The sequence below is a fragment of the Mesoplodon densirostris genome, chromosome 18, assembly GCF_025265405.1.
Source record: "Mesoplodon densirostris isolate mMesDen1 chromosome 18, mMesDen1 primary haplotype, whole genome shotgun sequence".
In the NCBI taxonomy this organism is placed as follows: Eukaryota; Metazoa; Chordata; class Mammalia; order Artiodactyla; family Ziphiidae; genus Mesoplodon; species Mesoplodon densirostris.
Genome location: NC_082678.1, coordinates 34921643 through 34943021, shown reverse-complemented (window position 1 = coordinate 34943021; position 21379 = coordinate 34921643). Strand labels below are relative to the sequence as shown.

The following is a 21379-nucleotide window of genomic DNA, read 5'->3' as shown; positions in this document are numbered from 1 at the left end:
TGAGTCCTCCCACCTTGTTCTTTACCAACATTATTTTGGTTATTCTGTTTCCTTGAATTGCCATATGAATTTTAGAATTAGCTTGGAACTTTCTTGAAAGAAGTCAGCTGGGATTTTGATAGGAATTGCAATGGAACCATGGTCAATTTGGGAAGTAGTGAAATTTTAATAAGATTAACTTCCAGTCCATGAATCCAGCATGTCTTTATATTTATTTAGATCTTTTTCAATTTCTTTCAACAGTTTTGTACTTTTCACTGTGAATCTTGCACTTACTGGTTAAATTTTTCCCTAAGTATTTTATTTGTTTTGATGCTGTTACACATGGAATTGTTATCTTAATTTCAGTTTTGAATTACTCATTGCTGGTGTGTAGAAATAATATTGATCTTATATCCTACAACCTTGCTGAATTCACTTATTAATGCTAACAGTTATTTTCCTAGATTCCCAGGAATATGTCTTGTGGTCTTCCAGTTTCCCAGGAATACATTGGAACATTTCAGATTCTCTGTGAACATCTCATTCCTCAGCTTTTCTTTTTAAGCTTTTTTGGTTGGGCTGTTTTTTGCCCCCAACTGTTTTCCATTGCCTCATGCAACCTCCATGTTAAAATATTTGCCTGAAACTGTTTTCCAGAAATGCCACCTAAGGAGAGGCTTTTCTCACTAGACAGCTCTCAGTCAGGTCAAAGGCATGCCTTTCAAGTGAGGTCTTCCAGGGGACCACCAGACATGTAAAACAATGACAGTTCTTTGGGAATGAGGCTTTGAAGGACCTCCAAGTCCATGCTGCTCCTTCTGGTACCAGGGATGTGGACTGTTTTTCAAGGCTTCCTCTGGCATGGAGAACCAAGGTCAAGGACAAGTTAAAGAAACACAGATCTCATTGTTCTTACAGGAATTAATATGTTTTCCTTGAATAAATTGCTCCCCAATTTGCTGCAAGCCTGTTGGTTAAATTTCCAGAGTTCAGAAGAAGTTGATTCTGACCATTTTCGCCAGTTTTGTTGTTGTTGTTATTGTAGTGTTGCTTCTATGGAGGGATGAATTATCAGATGTCCTTCCTCCATCATTTTTACTGATTTTCCTGCAATATTTTTTAAAATCTCTAAAGTCCCAATGACCATAGGCTAATTAAATATTTATCATGGGAGATGATTAAGGAACAAATAAATAAAAAGAGAAATAAATAAATAAATGAAAAGAAGAAATATAATTCTCATAGAGGCTTTCCCAGATGGGTCGATGAAGTCTGAAAAGGTATTTCTATATTTAGTGCTCTCAAAATTAAGGTTAAAGTAACAGATGTTTTAAAACCCCCCTTTTTTCATTCAGGTTAAGCACAGGCTTTAGAGTCAGAACTGAGATCAAATTCCATCTGTGCTTCTTACTAGGTTGATGACTTAGGACAAGTTATATAACTTCACTGTGCCTCAGTTTCCTCATTTGTACAGTGGGGTAATATATCTATCACATAAGGTTACTGTGAGGATTAAATGTTAAATGCTGATCACAGATGCCTGGCAACCCAAAAGATATTAGTTTTGATAATTATCTTTATAATATTCTGCAAAAATACGCTAGTAATTCTTGTGTAGAATTAACCTAAAGTCAGATATTCTTTTCTTTCTTCCTGTTTGTTTTGGGTTTTTTTCCCCCTTATTTGTTTTAAAGAACTAAGAAAAAGAAAGAAAGAAAGAACTAAGAAGAAAATCTATTCCAGCATTTTGGAAAAATTTTGTTCCCCAAAATTAATATGTTTATTTTATTGATATATAAACAAAATGTTATTTATTTATTCAGCAAACATTTATTAAATATCTACTAAATATTTGGCTCTATGTCAGGCACAGGAATAATGATGACAATAAAATGTGGTTCCTGCTCTCAAGTTGCTGACAGTCTAGGAGACTGACAAGTAAACAGGTGATTACATACACAGTAACAAAGTCTATGATACAAGAATACACATGGGACTATGTGATGGGAGTATGGCTTTCACCAGTTCCTGTTTGATTTATCTCTTCTTCTTTGTCTCCAGAACCAAGGAATTAGCCCTATTTTTGTTTTTAACTGAGCAGTTTAAATCATGAAATTTTTAAAAATTTGTAGAGATGAAAGAAAAACACCTTGAATTGTGGAGGACACTAGAAATAGTACTTTTTTACAGAGCAAGGGCTTCCTACCAGCATAGGCAGTTCTAGGGTTTTTAACCTGAAAAGTTCTTTGGCATATTTTTTCTTTGGTAGCCACTTTTTTTCTATTTTTTGATTGTTAGTTTGTTTCTCTTGTCCACTTTATCATCTAGAGACCTGAGTAGTTCCCAATGAAAGAGTGTTTTACAAATTCTAAGGATGATTTATAGGTAAAGACAGAAAATAATTTTTTTTAACCTTCAAGTTCCCTACCAAAAAAAATGAACATAGGCTTTCATGGACATAATTGAAAATGCAGATAATTTTAATTCCATTCCATTTTTCAGAATTCTCAATCATAATCCTTTAACAACAGTTTAAGATTCTTATCTTTTTAAATTGCCAGCATTAAAATATTTGTAAGTATTGCAACAGTTTCATGGCTCATGAGATAATTTCTGCTCTTTTTTACTTTCATGAAAGATTGAGTACTTTGGCTAAAAAGTCATAATTTAGATTTTAACTGGGTCATTGAAAATAAGAGTTATTGTCAAAGAAAAGGATTAAGAAAGAATATATATGGGTAAGACAGCCAGCAGAGAATGGGAATTGCGTTGAAGAACACATATAGATATGGAACATATAGATGCATATAGGAATATTATTTATTCCGGAAAGCAAAAAGAAATAAGGGGTACATTGTTTTTTTTAAACACAGTGATCAAAAGAGGTAGATGCAAATGAAAATGAGAAGTTAGGATAATAAAAAATGATTGTACTGTTCAGCACCAAGGTCATTAATGTGATGATGCAAATTTAAATTTCTTCAATAAGAGCTCTTTAGAATTATCATCTATGGCAAGTAAGAAGCCAGAATTGAAGTAATCACATGTTAAGTATCTTTTTAAGTTTAGAATTTTTACCTTCAATTTTATATCATGCATGTTTGGGCTTCTCGTTCAGAGACATGGGAACAACACAAGTGTCACTTACAACAATTGAAAGCATCCTCATGATGACCCTTGAATTGGAAAAGCTGTAAGTTGATTTTTCTTACATTTTTTTCACTCAATTGTTTTTTTAGGTTTGTTTTATTATTTTTTTAAGTCAGGTTTATTTATGTATAATTTTCATTTAACAAAATTCACTATATTATAATATACAGTGTGATGTGTTTTGATGAACGTATAGTTCTGTAGCCACCACCACATTTGAGGTAAAGAAAACTTCTGCACTCCGAAAAGACCCCTAATGTCCCTCTGTATTCAATCCATCCTCCTCCCACTACCAGCCTTTGGCAACCACCAATCTGATTTTTGTCCATATAATGTTGCCTTTTCCAGAATATCTTATAAATGAAATCATGTGATATGCAGCCTTTTGTTTTTGGCTTTTTTTCCCTTAGCCAGTCTCTTTGGAGATTCATCTGTTTTGTTGCACCTGTCAGTAGTTCATTCCTTTTTATTGCTAAGTAGTATTCTAGTTGTGTGGATACACAGTTTGTTTCTGCATTCATCGTTTGATGAACATTTCAGTTTTTTCTAGCTTTTTGGTTATTGTGAACAAAGCCTCTGAAAACACTCGTGTGTGTGAATATATGTTTTGTGCGAGCATATGTTTTCATTCCTTAAGGGTAAAATACCTAAGGGTGGGATTGCTTCATCATATGCTAAGTGCATATTTTACTTTTTGAGAAACTGCTAAACTGTTTTCTAAAGTGCCTGTGCCATTTTGCTTTCCCACTAGCAGTCTATGAGAGTTACAGTTGCTCCACGTCTTCACCTGATCCTTATGTTTGTTTTAAAAGAAATTTTAGCCTTTCTAGTAGGTGTGTAGTTGCATCTCGTGGTTTTTGCCACATTTTGCATTTCTGTAATAGCTGATGATGTTGAGTGTCTATTCATATGCAAATATCTTTTTAAATGAAGTGTCTGTTCAAATCCATTCTTTAATTGTATATTGATATTGAGTTTTAAGAGTGCTTTATAGAAAAAGCAATGGAAAAAGTCCTTTCTCTCAGATATGTGTTTAGTAAATATCTTCTCCCAGATTGTGACTTATCTTCATTGTATTAAAGTGTCTCTGAAGACTAGAAGTTTTAAATGTTTGATGAACTCTCATTTAGCATTTTTTCTTTTTTTCATATTTAATTTATTTATTTGGTTGTGCTGGGTCTTAGTTGCGGCAGATGGACTCCTTAGTTGCAGCTCATGGGCTTCTTAGTTGTGGCATGTGAAATCTTAGTTGTGGCATGCATGTGGGATCTAGTTCCCTGACCAGGGATCGAATCCAGGCCTCCTACTTTGGGAACTCTGAGTCTTAACCACCAGGGAAGTCCCTTAGCAATTTTTCTTAGATGGTTTCTGCTTTTTTGTGTCTTATCTAAGAAAACTTTGAGACCCCGTTGTTTCACCCAAAATCAAAAAGATTTTATCCTATGTTTTTTTCCAGAAGTTGTATAGTTACCTTTAGGTCTATGATTCATTTTGAGTTAATTTTCATATATGTTGTGAAGGAAGGGTCAAGTTTCATTTTTTTGCATTAAAAAAACTATTTCTGTAGGACCCTATTGTGACAGTTTATTACACAACTTACTGCACCTTAAATTGTGCCATCCCCCCTCCAATATGGCAAGCTAATAGAAAATTTCCGTTATGCCAAGGTTAGTTGAGGGGATTGCATGAGATTAGTATGCAGAAAGGGCCCTGCATTTAGCCATCTGTTCCAACCGTCTTTGTCAGGTCAGCTGACAAATGACTGTCTTCATCATGCCATCACACATTGGTCACTGCTCTAGCCTCATCTTCCTCAGTGTCCCACAGCATCTGCCACAATTGCGATCCTTCTCTTGTCAGCTAGATGCCCTCCTCTCTGGATATTAAAAATTATGTCCCTATGTAATGACAATACTGTTAACACACAGTATTGAAGAAATTAAATTCCTACACAATAATATTACCTAATAAAGTGTTTCTATTCAAATTTCCCCAATTGTTTCTCTCATATAATATCATTTCTTTTAACAGCTTTCTGAGGTATAATTGACATACAGTAATCTGTGTTCACACACACACATACATACACACCATGAAGACATCACGAAAATCAAAATGTCCATCACCTCAGAAAGTTTCTTAATGTCTCTTTGTAATTCTTCCTTCCCATCGTTCCGTGCCCTTCCCACTCGCCATGCCAGCATTCATCTGCTTTCTGTTTGCATTTTCTAGAATTTTATGTAAATGGAATCATACAGTGTATACTTTTTTCTAACTGGCTTCTAACTCAGTGTGATTATTTTAATCTTCATCCATATTGTTGTATATAACAGTAATTCATTTCTGTTTATTGCTGAATAGTATTCCATTATATGGATGTACTACAATTTATCTATTCACCATTGAAGGACATTTGAGTTGTTTCAGTGTTTGTCTATTACAGATAAAGTTGCTATGAATATTTGTGTACAAGTCTTTGTATGGATGTATATTTCCATTTCTCTTGGGTAAATACCTGCAAGTAGAATGACTGGATCATTGGTAAGTGTATATTTAAGTTTTTAAAAAATACCTATTTTCCATAGTGGTTTGATCATTTTACATCTCTACCAGCAGTGTATGAGAGTTGCATTTTCTTCACGTTGTGGCCAACACTTGCTGTGCTCAGTATTTTTAATTTTAGATAGTTTACTAGGTGTGTAGTTGTGTCTCACTGTAGCATCCCTAATGATTAATCATGTCAAACATCTTTTCATATGCTTGTTTTCCATCTGTATATCTTTGAATCTTTTATTTATATTTTTCTGGAGTTTTGAGAGTTCTTTATATATTCCGGAAATTAGTCCTTTATCCAATATGTAAGTTGCTAAATATTTTCTCCCATTCTGTGATTCATCTTTCTTTTTTTGTGTGTGGTACGTGGGCCTCTCACTGTTGTGGCCTCTCCCATTGAGGAGCACAGGCTCTGGACGCGCAGGCTCCGTGGCCATGGCTCATGGGCCCAGCTGCTCTGCAGCATGTGGGATCTTCCCAGACCTGGGCACGAACCTATGTCCCCTGCATCGGCAGGTGGACTCTCAACCAATACGCCACCAGGGAAGCACTCTGTGGCTCATCTTTTCATTCTCTCAGGAGTGTCTTTTGCACAGCAGAAATTCTTAATTTTGTGTGATTTATCTTTTTGTGTGTGTGTGTGTGGATTATGCTTTTGGTATTGCAGCTAAGAAATCTTGCCTAACTCAGCATCATAAAATTTTTCACCTGTTTTGTTCTAGATGTTTTATAATTTTATGTTTTATAGTTTTCTGTTTTACATTTAGATCTTTGAAACAGTTTGAGTTCGTTTCTGTGTATGGTTTGGATGGAAGTTATTGGGTTTTTTTTGCACCTTTATATTCAATTATTCCAGCATCATTTGTTGAAAAGACTATTGTTTCTCCACTTAAATGCCTTTGAACCTGAAAGTCAGTTGTCCACATCATTCTACTTCTGAACTTTCTATTCTGTTCCTTTGATCTTTTTGTCTATCTTTACACTACTATCACAATGTCTTGAAAGTGTAGCTTCATAAGCCTTGAAATCATTTACTGTTAGTTCTTCAACTTTGTTCCTTTTCAAAGTTGTTTTATTTATTCTAAATTTTATTTCCATATGAATTTTAGAATTAGCTTGTCAATTTCTATAGAAAAGCCTACTGGAATTTTGATCTATAAATCAATTTGGGGAGTATTGATGTCTCAACAATATTGAATCTTCTGGACCATGAATACATTATATCTCTCTATTTATTTAGTTCTTCCTTAATTTCCCCCAGCAATATTTTACAGTTTTCAGTGTGCAAGTCTTTTACATCTTTTGTCAGATTTATTCTAAGTATTTTATATGTTTGATTCTATTATAAGAAGTATTTTAAAACTTTGCTCTCTGATTGTTTGTTGAGAAAAATTAATCTTTTTGTATGTTGATCTTGTACCCTGCAAAGTTGATAAACTCATTTATTAGTTCCAGTAGCATTTTTGTAGATTCTATCAGGTTTTCTACATAATCATGTTATCTGCAAATAAAGATAGTTTTACTTCTTCCTTTCCATTCTGAATATCTCTTTTCTTTTTGTTGCCCTATTGCAGTGGCTAGAACCTTCAGTGCAATGTCAAATAGAAGTAATGAGAGCAGACATCCTTGCCTTTGTCCTGATCCTGGAGAGAAAGTACTTTTTCCTCACCATTAAATATGATGTTAAGTTTTTTGTAGAAGTTGTTTATCAAGTTGAGGAAGTCTCCTTCCATTCCTAGTCTACTGAGGGCTGTTTTTTTCTTTAATCAGGAATGGATGTTAGATTCTTTCATTCTTTTCCTGCATCTATTGCAATGATTATGTGATTTTTCTCTTCTTTTCTTAATTTGATTATTTATTTTTGGCTGCATTGGGTCTTCATTGCTGCAGGCAGGCTTTCTCTAGTTGTGGTGAGCAGGGACAACTCTTCAGTGCCCTATACAGGCTTCTCATGGCAGTGGCTTCTCTTGTTGCAGAGCACAGGCTCTAGGTGCATGGGCTTCACTAGTTGTGGCACATGGGCTCAGTAGTTGTGGCTCACGGGCTCTGGAACGCAGGAACAGTAGTTGTGGTGCACGGGCTTAGTTGCTCCGTGGCATGTGGGATCTTCCCGGACCAGGGCTCCCACCCATGTCCACTGCACTCGCAGGTGGATTCTTAACCACTGCCCCACCAGAGATGTCCTGATTTTTCTTTTTTAGTGTACTAAGTTGGTTAAGTTGATTTTCAAATATTAAACCAACCTTTCATTCTTGAGATAAACCCCACTTGGTCATGATGTATCATCTTTTTATATATTATTGGATTTGATATGCTAAAATTTTGTTAAGAATTTTTGCCTCTGTGTTCATGAGAGATATTGGTCTATAGTTTTCTTGTAATGTCATTGTCTCATCTTGATACGGTGAAAGTTGGCCTTATAAATAAGTTGGGAAGTATTCCCTTCTCTTCAACTTTCTGGTAGAGTTTGTGTAGAATTGGCATTATTTTATGCCTTAAATGTTTGGTAGAATTTATCAGTTAAGCCACCTGAACTTCAAGCTTTCTCTGTTGGAAGGTTTTAAACTGCACATCCAATTTGTTTAATATCTTTATTCTTGAATAAACTTTAGTAGTGCATGTCTTTCAAGGAATTTGTCCATTTCATCTTGAATTTATTGGTATAAAGTATTCTATAGTATTCTCCTATTATCCTTTTAATATGTATAGTATTTTTCTGTTTTCCATTTTATTTACTTCTACTTTGATCTTTATTGTGTTCTTTCTTCTCTTACTCTGTGATTAATTTGCTCTCATTTTTACAGTTTAAGGTGGAAGTTGAGTAAGCTGAGTACAGTGTTAGCCATATCCCAGATGTTGACATATTATGTTTTCAGTTTCCGTGAGTTCAGAATAGTTTCTGAGTTCCCTTTTGATTTCTTCTTTGACCACAAAGTTACTGAGAAGTGTATTGTTTAGTTTCCAAATATTTAGAGCTTTTTCGGATTTGTTAATTTCTAATGTAATTCCATTGTGATCATAGACATATATTGAATGACTATAATCCTTTAAAAATTTTTTGTAAGTATTTCTTTTTCATTTATTTTTTTGCTGCTTTGGGTCTTTGTTGCTTCACCTGGGCTTTTTCTGATTGCGGCGAGCAGGGGCTACACTTTGTTGCGGTGCACCGGCTTCTCATTGGATGGCTTCTCTTGTTCAGAGCACAGGCTCTAGGTGTGTGGGCTTCAGTAGTTGTGGCACATAGGCTCTAGAGTGCAGGCTCAGTAGTTGTGGCGTACGGGCTTAGTTTCTCCGCTCATGTGGGATCTTCCCAGATCAGGGATCGAACCCATGTCCCCTGCATTGGCAGGCAGATTCTTAACCACTGAACCACCAGGGAAGTCCCAATTCCACTATTCTTAATCTTTTGTGTAGATCCTTATTCCAACCTGGTTTCATTTTCCTTCTGCTTAAAAATATTTAATGTAATATTTCTTATAGTGAAAGTCTACTAGTAATGAATTCTTTCAGCTTTTGTATGTCTGAGATAGTCTTTATTTTGCTTTTGTTTTGACAGTTCTGGGTATAGAATTCTAGCTTGGTAGAATTCAATTCACTGCTTTAAAGATGTTATTCCACTGAGTTCCGTTTACATTGTTTCCAACAAGAATTCTGCTGTCATTGTTATCTTTGTTCCTCTGTATGTAGTATATAGATTTTCCCTCTGGCTGCTTTAAAATTTTTCTCTTTATTGCTGGTTTTGAGCAATCTCTTTATTTTTTGTACCTTGGTGCAGTTTTCTCCATGTTTCTTATGCTTAAAGTTCATTGATGTTCTTGACTTTGTGGGCTTATAGTGTTTACCAATGTGGAAAAATTTTGGCTATTATTTCTTCAAATATTTGTATTTCTCCTCTCCTTCATGGACTCTAAATACACATGTATTAGGCCACTTGAAGTTGTTGCACAACTCACTGATGCTCTATTCATTTTTGTTGTTGCTTTGTTTTGTTACTCTTTTTGTTTCATTTTGGATAGTTTCTGTTTCTATGCCTTAATGTTCACTGACCCTTTCTTCTGCCGTGTCTAATCAGCCTTTAACCTCCTGCAATATCTTTTTCATTTAGACATTGTTTTTAATCTCTAGAAGCTCAATTTGAGTCTGTTTTACATTTTCCATGCCTGGACTTAACGTTTTCAGTGTTTAGTCTGGGTTTCTTAACATATGAAATACAGTTATAATAACTTTTCTTCATGTATAATAACTTTTTAAATGTTCTTTTCTGCCGATTCTAACATCTGTATAGATTATGGGTTAGTTTTGATTGATTGCCTTTTCTCCTCAGTATGGGTCATATTTTCCTACTTCTTTGCATGCTTGGCAATTTTTCATATAATCCCAGATGTGAGTTTTAGTTTATTGTTTTCTATAGTTATTTATATTCCTGTAAAATGCTTGGAATTTGTTTGGGTGAAATTAAGTTACTCAAAACAATTTTATTCTTTTAGGTCTAGTTTTTAAGATTCCTTGGATAGGAGTCCAAGTAGCCTTTAGTTTGGAGCTCATTATTTGCAACTACTGAGACAAGTCCTTTCTGAATATCATGAGGTTTTCCAGTCTGACTTGTAAGAACAGGTACTATTCCTACAACCCTGTGTGATATCCAGTTATTCTTAATCCTTTCATGTGGATCTTTTCCTGGCATCAAGTAATTCCTCACACAAATGTATTGACCAATACTTTGTTGAATTCTCAAGAGATCCCTCTGCATATCCCCAGAGTTCTTTGTGCACTTCTTTTCTCTCTGATACTCTGCTTTGTGAGCTCTAGTTACCTTGGTTTTCCCAGACTCTCAGCTCCATTTCCTCAGTCATGGAGTCCACCAGTCTCTGGTTGGACTTCTCTTCCCTTTACCATGACCTGGAAACTCTCTCAGAGAAGTAAGTTAGGGCTATTATAGGGATCACTTCATTTATTTTCCATCTCATGGGGATCACTGAACTTTATTGCCTGAGGTCCAGTTTCTTGAAAACTGTTGTTTCATATGTTCTGCCTGATGTTTTCATTGTTTCAGGTGGGAGGTTAAATTGGTCTTTGTTACTTCATCTTGGTCAGAAGCCAATAACATTCTTTAAGTCTGTTTTGTTTTGATACAAGGTCCAATTAAAGATTAGGCATTGCATGTCATGTCTTTGTTTCCTTTAATCTAGAATATTTCCCTAATATTTTTTTGTTTGTTTTTTTTGTGACATTGGCATTTCTGAAGAGTCTAAGCCAGTTGTCTTGTAAATTTCCCCACAATCTGGATTTGTCTGTTTCCTCATTAGATTCAAAGTATACATTTTGGGGAAGAATACTATATAGGTGATGTATTCTTCATACTTCATCACTTCAGGTGGCCCAGTGCTAAGTTTGATCACTTGATTAAGGTGGTATGTTCCATATCTCTCCATTGTAAAATTATTTTTCCCCTTGGTAACTGAGAAATAATATGTGGGGTGATACTTTGGGATGAGTGAAGATCCTACTTTCAAACAACTCTTCACTCAACTGAGCATCAATGATAATCCTTGTCTGAATTGATTATTACATTGATAGTTGCAAAATGACACTCGCCTAATTCTATCATTCCTTTTGCATTTATTAGTTGACATTATTCTATACAGAAGAGCTCCCCCACTTTTTATTTTGAGTGTCATTATGAACTCATGTGCTTTTTAAAAAATTAACTATGTTATACCTTATTATAATGATAATGTTATTCCTTGGAATGTTCCTTTTGGCCAGTCATTGGCCAATGATCCAGATTTGGCCAATGAGATCTCTGTTATTGTTTAACCACACGATGCTTTTTTATTACTTGATTAATTTCTAATATATTACTACTCACGAATAGGAACTGAGAAAGGGACTCCAGAAGGTGCGGTATTATTCAGACTCTTCTTAGAAGTCTGCCTTCTTCCTGTGTACTCTTAACCCAAAGTGAGGCTTTCGGGTTGGAAGGAGATACTTCTGAATTAAACTACAGATCAGTGTCACCCAATTCTAATCACTATTCCCTTTTTTCTAGACATACCATATCTACTGCAATCCTAATCCTTCTGTTGAGCACCTCTCTCCTCCTCTATATTTATTTACAACAGTCAAGAGCAGCAATTGGCCAACTGGCCCCTATCCAGCTCTCCAGTCCATATGCCCCAAGAACTCCTTTTTGCACTGGTCTGTGGTGGCCTTGGCCTACGTCTTCTACCTACTTAAGTAACTCTTTTACCACGAATTTAATTACCTCTGTTTCCATTTATAGGATCTTACCTAGCTGTATGGCCTGCTTCCTCTGCCAATTTAAAAATACTATTAGGTTGTCTGTAAGACAGTCAAGATGTGTTGTGACAGTGAATGCCTGAGAGACGTCACATATTGTGGTGAGTCTCAATTGCGGGATAATAAATTTTTAGTTTTTATTTAATTTTTATTTTTAATCAAGAATGATAAATTTTAAAATTAATGATGTAATTGCATTATATTAATTAATTCATTCAGAGTTTCAGCTCCCTAAGTTTCTAAGAACTAGCCCCTTGCTAAAAATCAGATTCTTGGTTACATTATTAAGCTAATAATAGCTCAGTTACATTGTTAGCTTAATAATGTAACTGATCCGCATACATAAAGGAACAAGAGAAAGGAATGGAAGGGGGAAGGGAATTCACATTAATGGCCACATATCCTATGCTGTGCTCTCTGCAAATGAGAACTTATTCATATAGTGCATCACAGTTTGTAAACTGATTTTATATACATTAGGTCTCAAGTACCCTTTGTCTTATAAGACAGGTGTAAATATATTTTTGTTTATTTTGTTTGTTTCTGCAATTTTATAAAGGGTACAAGTGATGCTGTTTTATGTCCTATATTTGGAGCCTGAGATTTTCTGGTTCCATAACCAGAAGCTGCTACCTAGCCCTTCTAATGGATGGGAGAGCTAGTTTATACTTAGACTGTGCAGCTCTGAACTTGCTCTGAATCTCAAGCTTTTCTATCCACAAAACACTCAGGGGCTTTCAACTATTTTTCTACATATTAGATGTATTGGCACTAACTTGATGACTTCCAAAATGTGCTTTCATGCCCACGTAGCTTGAATACAGGTCTATTTCAGTGATCTAGAGCACATCATAAATAATAACACTTTGCTACTTATATAAAGACAATATTGCTGATTTTTCAACACAATTTTTTTTGTCCGTGCCACACAGCTTGTGCGATCTTAGTTAACCAGGGGTTGAACCCTGGCCACATAAGGGAAAGTGCCGTGTCCTAACCACTAGACCACCAGGGAACTTCCCCAAACAATTTTTTGACTAATTATATTACTCCCTTCTCCCCCAGAAGTGGGCATAAAAGGCATTTTTAATCTCCTTTAACAGGTGAGGAAAAACAAGATCAGAGGTGTTAAGTGCTATGACCCTAGTGCCCTGATCTCTGTCCCCAGTTTGGGACTCTCTGAAAGCCCATGCTCCTCCTTTCTCATGACCCTTCCCTCCTCCTTTGAGCCCTACCAAAAATACTTTTAATCCTTTTGGAAGAGAAGCCCAGCTACCCAGTGGTACACATTACCTTCACACAGTCACAGCTTTAGATGGTTCCCCAAGTAAAGCTGGAAATATTAGAAGTAAAATGAAATGAAAGAAAAGTAGCCATCTGACAGATGTTGCTTTTTCCCTTCTCCAGCTTAGGACCTCAAGTATTATTCCATTGATTTGTTGAACATTCCACATTGGCATTCAGTCTGGCAAATCTCTTAACTTATTCCCCACATCCCTGCCCAAATTTTAGCAAAGAGCCAGGTTGGACATAGTGTTTTTTTCTGTATAGAGCTTTCTGTTATGGTGGCTGGGATATATGGAAGCAGGGACTGAGCAGAGGACTCGGTGGGTGGCTGGAGAAGGACATGTCCACATGACAACCTGTTAGCGGTGGTTGTTGTCGTGGTCATCTGTGATAGCAGCAAGAACACAAGCACACTGAAGAGGTGGAGAGAGGAAGCCTCACACTCCTCTGCCTCTGAGGCAGGACAGGATGGGGTATATGAATGTGAGGAGTCACAGTAGATCTGCAGAGAGTCCAGCTGAGTAGGGGAATATTTGTCTTCCAGCCTTGGCTTTTCTTGAGTACTGGCCCCTGGGAACCAGTGGAGTAATCCTGAATATAGTTACTATATTTCACGCTACAGAATTTTCTGAGTAGATAGCCCCTTTTTCAAGAGAGATTTTTTTCACATTTTGTTGTTGCCAGTCATAGGCTAAAGTGTGGGTTTCTTTTTCCCCTAAGTGGCACTCAAACTTTGACTGATTCCTAATTTCTTTGGCTGTGGACTGACAAAATGCTGTCCCATCAGTTTTCAATGATCAAAAACAGTCCCTTCTTTTTTGACAGATGAAGAAACATCTATAGGGAATGCAGGAGGATCGTTGATGAAGGTGTTACAAGCCCAGAAGAAGAACAACAGCACCGAGCTGACTATTGAGTCAGAGAGGGCGTCCTCAGATAAAAGTGCTGTCAGCTTGTCAGGCTTCATGAATGAGCAGCTGGACTTTAATAATAAAATTGATATTATCAGTGCACTAAATTATGTCCTGCCTTATATCTCAGAGGGAAACCTAGGAGATGTGGAATCACCATTATTACCATTCATTCAACTTCTTTTTTCAAATACACTAGATAGAGATATGCCGCTGGGCCTTTTGAAAAACACTACAAGGAGCCCTTCTGTTAAACCTGTACCCAACAATTCAACTAATAAAAACAAATTAAGGAAACTCTATTTTGTGGAAAATTTGTTAGATGCAGAAACTCAAGAAAAAATTGATGAGGTTAAAAAGGAAGAAAAACCTGCCACACGTACGCGTTCCAACCTTTTAAGTGCCATGTTTAAAAACTACATCTCTCAAAAGATATTGGAAACTGCCCAGCCACAGAAAGACAGCCTAGCAGAGGTTGAGAGTACAGAGGAAAAGCTGCTGAGAGTGAACAGCGTCCTCAAGGGCCCAAGGGGCGTACAGAAAATGCACCTCAAAGCAGTGGGAGATGAGAGCGTCAGGAGGAAACAGAATGCCCAGCCATCTGTGGGGAACACTGCCGAAGAACAAAAGCTCAGGAGGCCATCCACAAGAAAGCTGCAACAGCTTCTCATGGTGTAGAGGCCCAGGAAGCTGGTGGGAAAGTCCTCCAATGCAGAGTCTTCATTCGTAAAGGAACACAAGGCCACAGACTCCTCTTCCCTGAAACCGTACTTCAAGGGCAGGCCTTCTGCCTCCATCCCTCCAAAATCCCCAGCTGAGCTTAAAAGCAGATCAAAAGACTTATCCAACACTATTTTTATTTTCGAAGCTGCAAAGGCTAGAGTTAGAAATATTAGGGCTCCTGAACTAATCTCACATTCTGGGAATAAATGCATCTTCAATAAAACTCAGTCTCATCGGGTCCACAGGAAACCCAAAGTCAAAAGGAGTCGAAAGTTCAGAAAGAAAATTTCCCTCAATAGAATGATGCTTGCAAGCCCTCCATTCTCTGCAGCGAGGAGTCTCATAAATTCTCCTCCAGGAGAGGCTGTTTCATCTTCAAGAGAAGTGACTTCTCAGGAAAATCCTTTTCCAGAATTATTTTCTCTTTCAGACCCTTCTATAGAAAACACTACTTCAGAAAACAATGCTGCACAAATGTTTCTGAAGAAATTATTTATACAGGAAACTCTACTCTGCCAGGAGGAACCGGCCCTGGAAACACTACCCATAGGAACGTCTCCACTGCACATTCTACTGTTGCTGCAGACAACAGTATGCCAACTGTTCAACACACCAAGGAAACACATTGGGAGCACCACAACACGGGCACTGAATTATGTTCTAAGCCCACAGCCTTCACTTTCCCAGGGCTCACATCCCCGGGTGATCAAGTTGAAACTCAGCTAAACCAGCAGCTACAGTCCCTCATCCCCAACAATGACGTGCGAAGGCTCATTTCTCATGTTATCCAGACTTTGAAAATGGACTGCTCGGAGACCCACATGCACTTGGCCTGTGCCAACCTCATCTCTAGAACAGGCCTCCTGATGAAGCTTCTCAGCAAGCAGCAAGAACTAAAGGTGGCCAAAGAGGAATGGGATACGGACCAGTGGAAAGCTGACAACTCTATCAGTGAGAGCACAGAAGCCCAGAGTGAGCAGAAAGAGCAGCAGTCAAGTGAGGTGAGGATAACCCCTGACACATGGGACCTGGACTTTTACTCAGTTTAGGACATGCCATTAACGAGCCCAAGTGGGAATACCACAGGCTCCTAGTCTGTATCTTATCTTCAGCCGTGAAACTGCCTAAACAGTGATCTCCCACTTTGCTCATTTAGACAGTGTGCCACTATTCCTAGGGTAGACGAGAAAAGGACATAACACTAGATAAATAAATTGTAGATAAATTGTAGAAGAAAATGCTAATGATAAGATTAATAACATTAAATTTGGTTTGTTCTTATAGAAGCTACTCACCTGAAAGGATTGGGTTTTATAGTAGTTTAAGAATAGTTAGCTATTGTTTAGAATAGGTTTAAGAATGGTTAGCTTTCATCCCTTCTATCTCCTTGTTTTTAAAAAACTGTTATTTATTTCTTTAGCTCACAAAAGAAGTTCCAGGATATGGCTATAACAACAAACTCATCTTGGCAATATCTGTACCTGTAGTAGTGACAATTTGGGTTACAATTCTCTGTCTCATTGTGGTAAGGGCAATAATTAATTCAGATTCAGAACCTACAACCTGAGAATCAAAGCCACCTTTCCACCTACTACTACTTGATTCTTCTCTTTATTCATGAGGAGTGAGATACACTTTGTTCTTTTACTGAAAAGTATATTCTCAGAATTTTATTTTTTTATTTTTATTTTTTTGGCTGCATTGGGTCTTCATTGTGGTGCACGTGCTTCTCATTGTGGTGGCTTCTCTTGTTGTGGAATACGGGCTCTAGGCACACAGGCTCAGGAATTGTGGCACACGGACTTAGTTGCTCTGCAGCATGTGGGACCTTCCCAGACCAGGGATCGAACCCATGTCCCCTGCACTGGCAGGCGGATTCTTAACCACTGCACTACCAGGGAAGTCCCCACAGGATTTTTAAAGGAACTCCACTCCCAGGAGATCTCTATGGAATTGGATCCATGATAACAAGCCATTGGACTATTTTGAAAAGTTAAGTTTATAAGAAGGCCAGAGTTGACATGATAGAAAAATTTCTTCAACACAAACAACTATGCTGATTTGATGTACTCACCCATCACTCTCATTCTACTGTTGATTTCTTTCCTTCTTGGCTGAAGTGATGAGAGATATAGGATCCCCATACTCATGGAGCTATCAGTCACCCTGGAGGGCTAAAAGGACATGCCTAAAAGATAAAAGTGTGATCTCATCAGTTCCTCAGGTTTACTTAGCAGCTTTCTTCTCTGGTGAATTAGGAATTCTGTAGATAGGTTCCATTAAAACACTGCAAGTAAAATCTTGCAGCAGGCTACCCTAAAGTATGTCATATTTATAGTAGCCTATTCCTGGAGCTAGCCTGTTTACCTTTTGTTCAGTTACATAGTGGTTTATTACTTTTCCCAACAGGCAGTTGCTAACATTAAAAGAGTGATTTTAATAAGCTGACAATCTCGATTCTACCCTACCAATCCAACCTACTTTATTTACCTTTTCTCTTGTAATGGCAGCCCTCCATTCCAGCCAAAGCAGCTCCTCACTATACGCTAGTTACACCATACCCATTCCTACTTTTGTCTGTGCCTTAGCCCATCTAAAATTCCTTTATTTTGCTTTGCCTGCGGAACGCCTATGAATCTCTCAAAAGCCAACTCAAGTTCGGATATATTTCTTCGTAAAGCCTTCCCTGAATACTCCAGCCATCCTGATCCTAGTCCTGTGAGGTTTGTCACCATTTCTTAGGGGCCATAGCACAGCAGTCCCCTCCCCTCAGAACTCACAAAAGTGGTAAGCAGTTTTTTAAAAGGCAGCCCCCTAAGAGAGAAACACCAAGTTAGCACATCATGGAGCTGAGCAGAGATGTACTAACTGTACTAACCTGACATGATGTACTAACTTCTAAAGAGAAATGTGTCTATCTGAAGGAGGATTGGTCACTAGTGAAAGCATAGAAAAGGTGAGGAGAGACCAACATGGGCAGTGCCCATCCTCACATTACCCGGGAATAGAGATGGCACCTTAGCATAAATGAAGAGTCAGGGCCACTAGCCAGGCTGTGCCTGTTGAGGAGATGGATGGATCCAGCTACCTCAGGCCTTCCCATTAAATTCTGGATTCAGCTGATTCCTTTTCTAATTCTGTTCTCACCAAGTAGCCTTCGATTGTGTGATTGTGCTTTACTGTGCCAAGGAGGCCTGTCTCCACAGAAGGTAATTCTCTGATTGTGTAGACACGGATGCACTGTGTGTAGAACAGATGTATTTCTCATTGTAAAGTAATAATTTGGCATTCTGATTTTTGATCAATCCTGTGATATTGATAAACTGAGACTGCCACAACAGGAAGACATGTGTTCTTTCTTGGTGAGGAAGAATATGCTTTCTGATCCTAGGAGGCTGGGGACTAGCATGGGGTCAGCTTGCTAGTCATTGACCATTGCCCAGACTGTATCCCCTATATCTCAGGTGGCATATGGCCTTTTGCAGTTTTAGAGTTTCTGGAAAGTCCCTTTTTTATTGTTTTTAACTTCGATGTAGTTTGACCTTGCATTTGTTTTGTTTTGTTTTGGTTTGGTTTTCTTTTGGCCTGCGTGACCTTAGTTCCCCAAGTAGGGATTGAACCTGTACCCTTGGCAGTGGAAGCAAGGAGTCCTAACCGTTATTACCTCTCACCACTTATACAATAAGCTTTTTGAGGACAGGGGCCATGCAGTGTTCTTCCTATGGTAGACAATAATGGTGTTCAACGGAAGAGATGAGGCGTTATATCAATTCCACAGTGAGGAATAATGCAACCGAATATTTATTTGAAGTAGCATAGAGTCCAGCAATAGACCCCTGTGTTCTTAAGACTTTTGAAATGTCATGTTTTAATATTGCAATCAGTGGAAGAAAATGAATAAATGGTGATAGAATAGCTGCCTAACTATTTGGGGGGTAAATAACAGATCCCCATGTTTCATCTTTAATAAATGTATTTCCATAAATGTGAATAAAGACCACATAAAGGTATTAGAAGAAAATAAAAGCAATATTTCTATAATCTTATGGTGGGAAAGAGCCTTCAGAGTCTGATGCCACAAGCAGAGCCTTTGATATATTCCACCACCTTGTCTGTGACACCAGCTTAGCACTGATTCATGCCAAGCGTAAGAGGAAGAGTTTTCCATATATTGTCTGATTTAATGCCCACAGTCCTGTGAGGATGATATTACTATCCCTCCTTCATAGATGAAGGAAATCAATGTAAGGCCCCAGTGGCCAAACCAAAAGCAGAAGCCAGTTTCACCTGACTGCAAAGCTGGTGCTCCCTACTCCACTCTTTTGTCTTGTCTCCTTAGAGACAAAAACACTGGAAAGATTCAAAACACTGAAATTCAATGAAAGCCAGTATTTCTTAACTATAAAGAGGTTTGTTTGTTTGTTTGTTTGGAAGTGGCAGGGTTTGGCCAATCTGTGCAGCTTGCGGGATATTAATTCCCTGTCCAGAGATTGAACCTCGGGCCACAGCAGTGAAAGAGCCAAGCCCTACCCACTGGACCACCAGGGAACTCCCAGGAGTTTTATAAGTCAACCATAAGAAGACAAACAGTCCAAGGGAAAAGGGGGCGAAGGCTGTGAAGAGTAGAAAGTGTGTTGACAGTCTGCCACCATATCTGCCCGTCCTCTCCTCATGGCTCATGTGGGGTGGTTTTTGTTAGCCAGACCTTTTTCAACTCATGATGTAGAAATCATCTCTAATATTTTCTTCAAGTACTTTTATAATCTGTCTAGAATTTGTTGTATTTGTTTTTAGTGAGGTTGAAGTAGGGGATCTAACTTTTTCCCCCTACATGACAATCTAATCATTTTCAAATCTTTCACTAAATCATTTATTCTTTCTTCCCTGGTCTATTATACTATCGCCACCTGGACTCTATTCTGTGATCCAGTTATCTTGTCCTGTACCACTACTAATATCACACTCCTTAATTCCAGTTGCTCTATAATATATTTTATATCTGGTAGGGCAAGTTTCTACTCTTTGACCTTCTTTTGCATACATTTTATAACTATTCTTACATATATTCTCTACCAAATGTCAGCTGGCCAGGTTTATTTAAAAATTGTTTTGGCTATAAATGGATTGCATTGAATTTATAGTTTCATTTGAGGAGAACTGACCTCTTTACAACATTCTAGGAAGATGGTATCTTATGCCATGTAAGTACTTCTTAATGTCCTTCAGAAAAGTTTTAATATTTTCATCACATAAGTCTTACAAATTTGTGGTTAAGTTTATTCCTAGGTACTTTATGCATTTTTATTGATATAGTAAATGGGATGTTTCTTCTGTTTTTTAGTTAGTTAGTTGTGTTATATGGGAAAGCTATTGAGGCTTATATGTTGATTTCTTGATTCTGTATGGAGCCATCTTACTCATGTTACTTCCAATAAAATTTTGGTTGATTCTTTTGGTCTTTTTAGGTCCCTCGTTTCATATGCAAATACGTTTGTCTCTTCTTTCCAATGCTTCATTTTTCTTATCGTGCTGATTAAGACCTCCTCCACAATGATCAATAGTAGCAGTAATGATTGGGCATCCTACTCTTGTTCTTGACTTTAAAACAATGCTTAGGGTTCTGCTTAGGATTATTTTCTTTTCCTACTTCTAAGAGTTTTTATTACGAATTATCTGTTGAACGTTATCTAAAACAGTCAATAAAATATATCGCCAGCTACATGCAAGACCCTAAGTTAGGTACTGTGGAAGAGCCAAAGGATTATTAAACAGGGTAGAATTCCTTTCCTTAAAAGAGTTATCCTCTCACTGGGTAGATAAGATTTAAAGTAAAAAGGAATGAATAAGGATTTGGAAATAGTTGTAATGGATAATCATGATCATGTTTTCTTTCAAAACAGATTTATTCTCATAGAATTGCAAAAGAGGAAGATAGAAAAAGAAGCAGAAAGTAAATATTGGTCTTTAAAAGCAGAATTTTACAACTAGAGGAGACCTTAGAACTCATCAATTTCAATTTCCTCACCAAAGGCAGGAGGAATGTTTAATTACCATAATGGTTTACCCTAATTTATTTATCAGCAGAATTAGCTCCCCAGCCCAAGCTGAGTTAGAACAGGACTGGCACACATTCATCTGCTTTCACTAGTCCATTAAGGAAAGAGGGTGGACGGGGGGAGGTTTTGGTTGTACCTGTTCTTGCTGGCCTGATGCCTGGTTCCTAGGCATCAGGCCAGTCCAGAGGCCTTCTAGGAGGCTCTGGGGTCAGGAGGGCCACCTGGTTGGGGAATCTGGGGCTGGCCTCACTCAAAGCTGACGAAAGGTAGAACATATGAGTCCCTTCTGGAAAGTGGCAAGAAAACTTCCTTTCTTATCCTACTGTTTTTCAGGCCCCTACTCTCTCTTCCCTTTATCCAAACCTCATAGAATTTTAACCAGAGAAACTTTAGACAGTAATCTGTCTCTTTCTTTTA

General features: G+C 37.6%; 2 pseudogenes; both read left to right on the top strand.

Annotated features, from left to right (window-relative positions):
- Positions 1 to 17503, top strand: part of LOC132479216 (leucine-rich repeat-containing protein 37A3-like) — a 110794-nt pseudogene extending 93291 nt beyond the window's left edge.
- Positions 17504 to 17537: 34 nt separating this feature from the next.
- LOC132479215 (RAD52 motif-containing protein 1-like) overlaps positions 17538 to 21379 on the top strand; it is a 28692-nt pseudogene continuing 24850 nt past the window's right edge.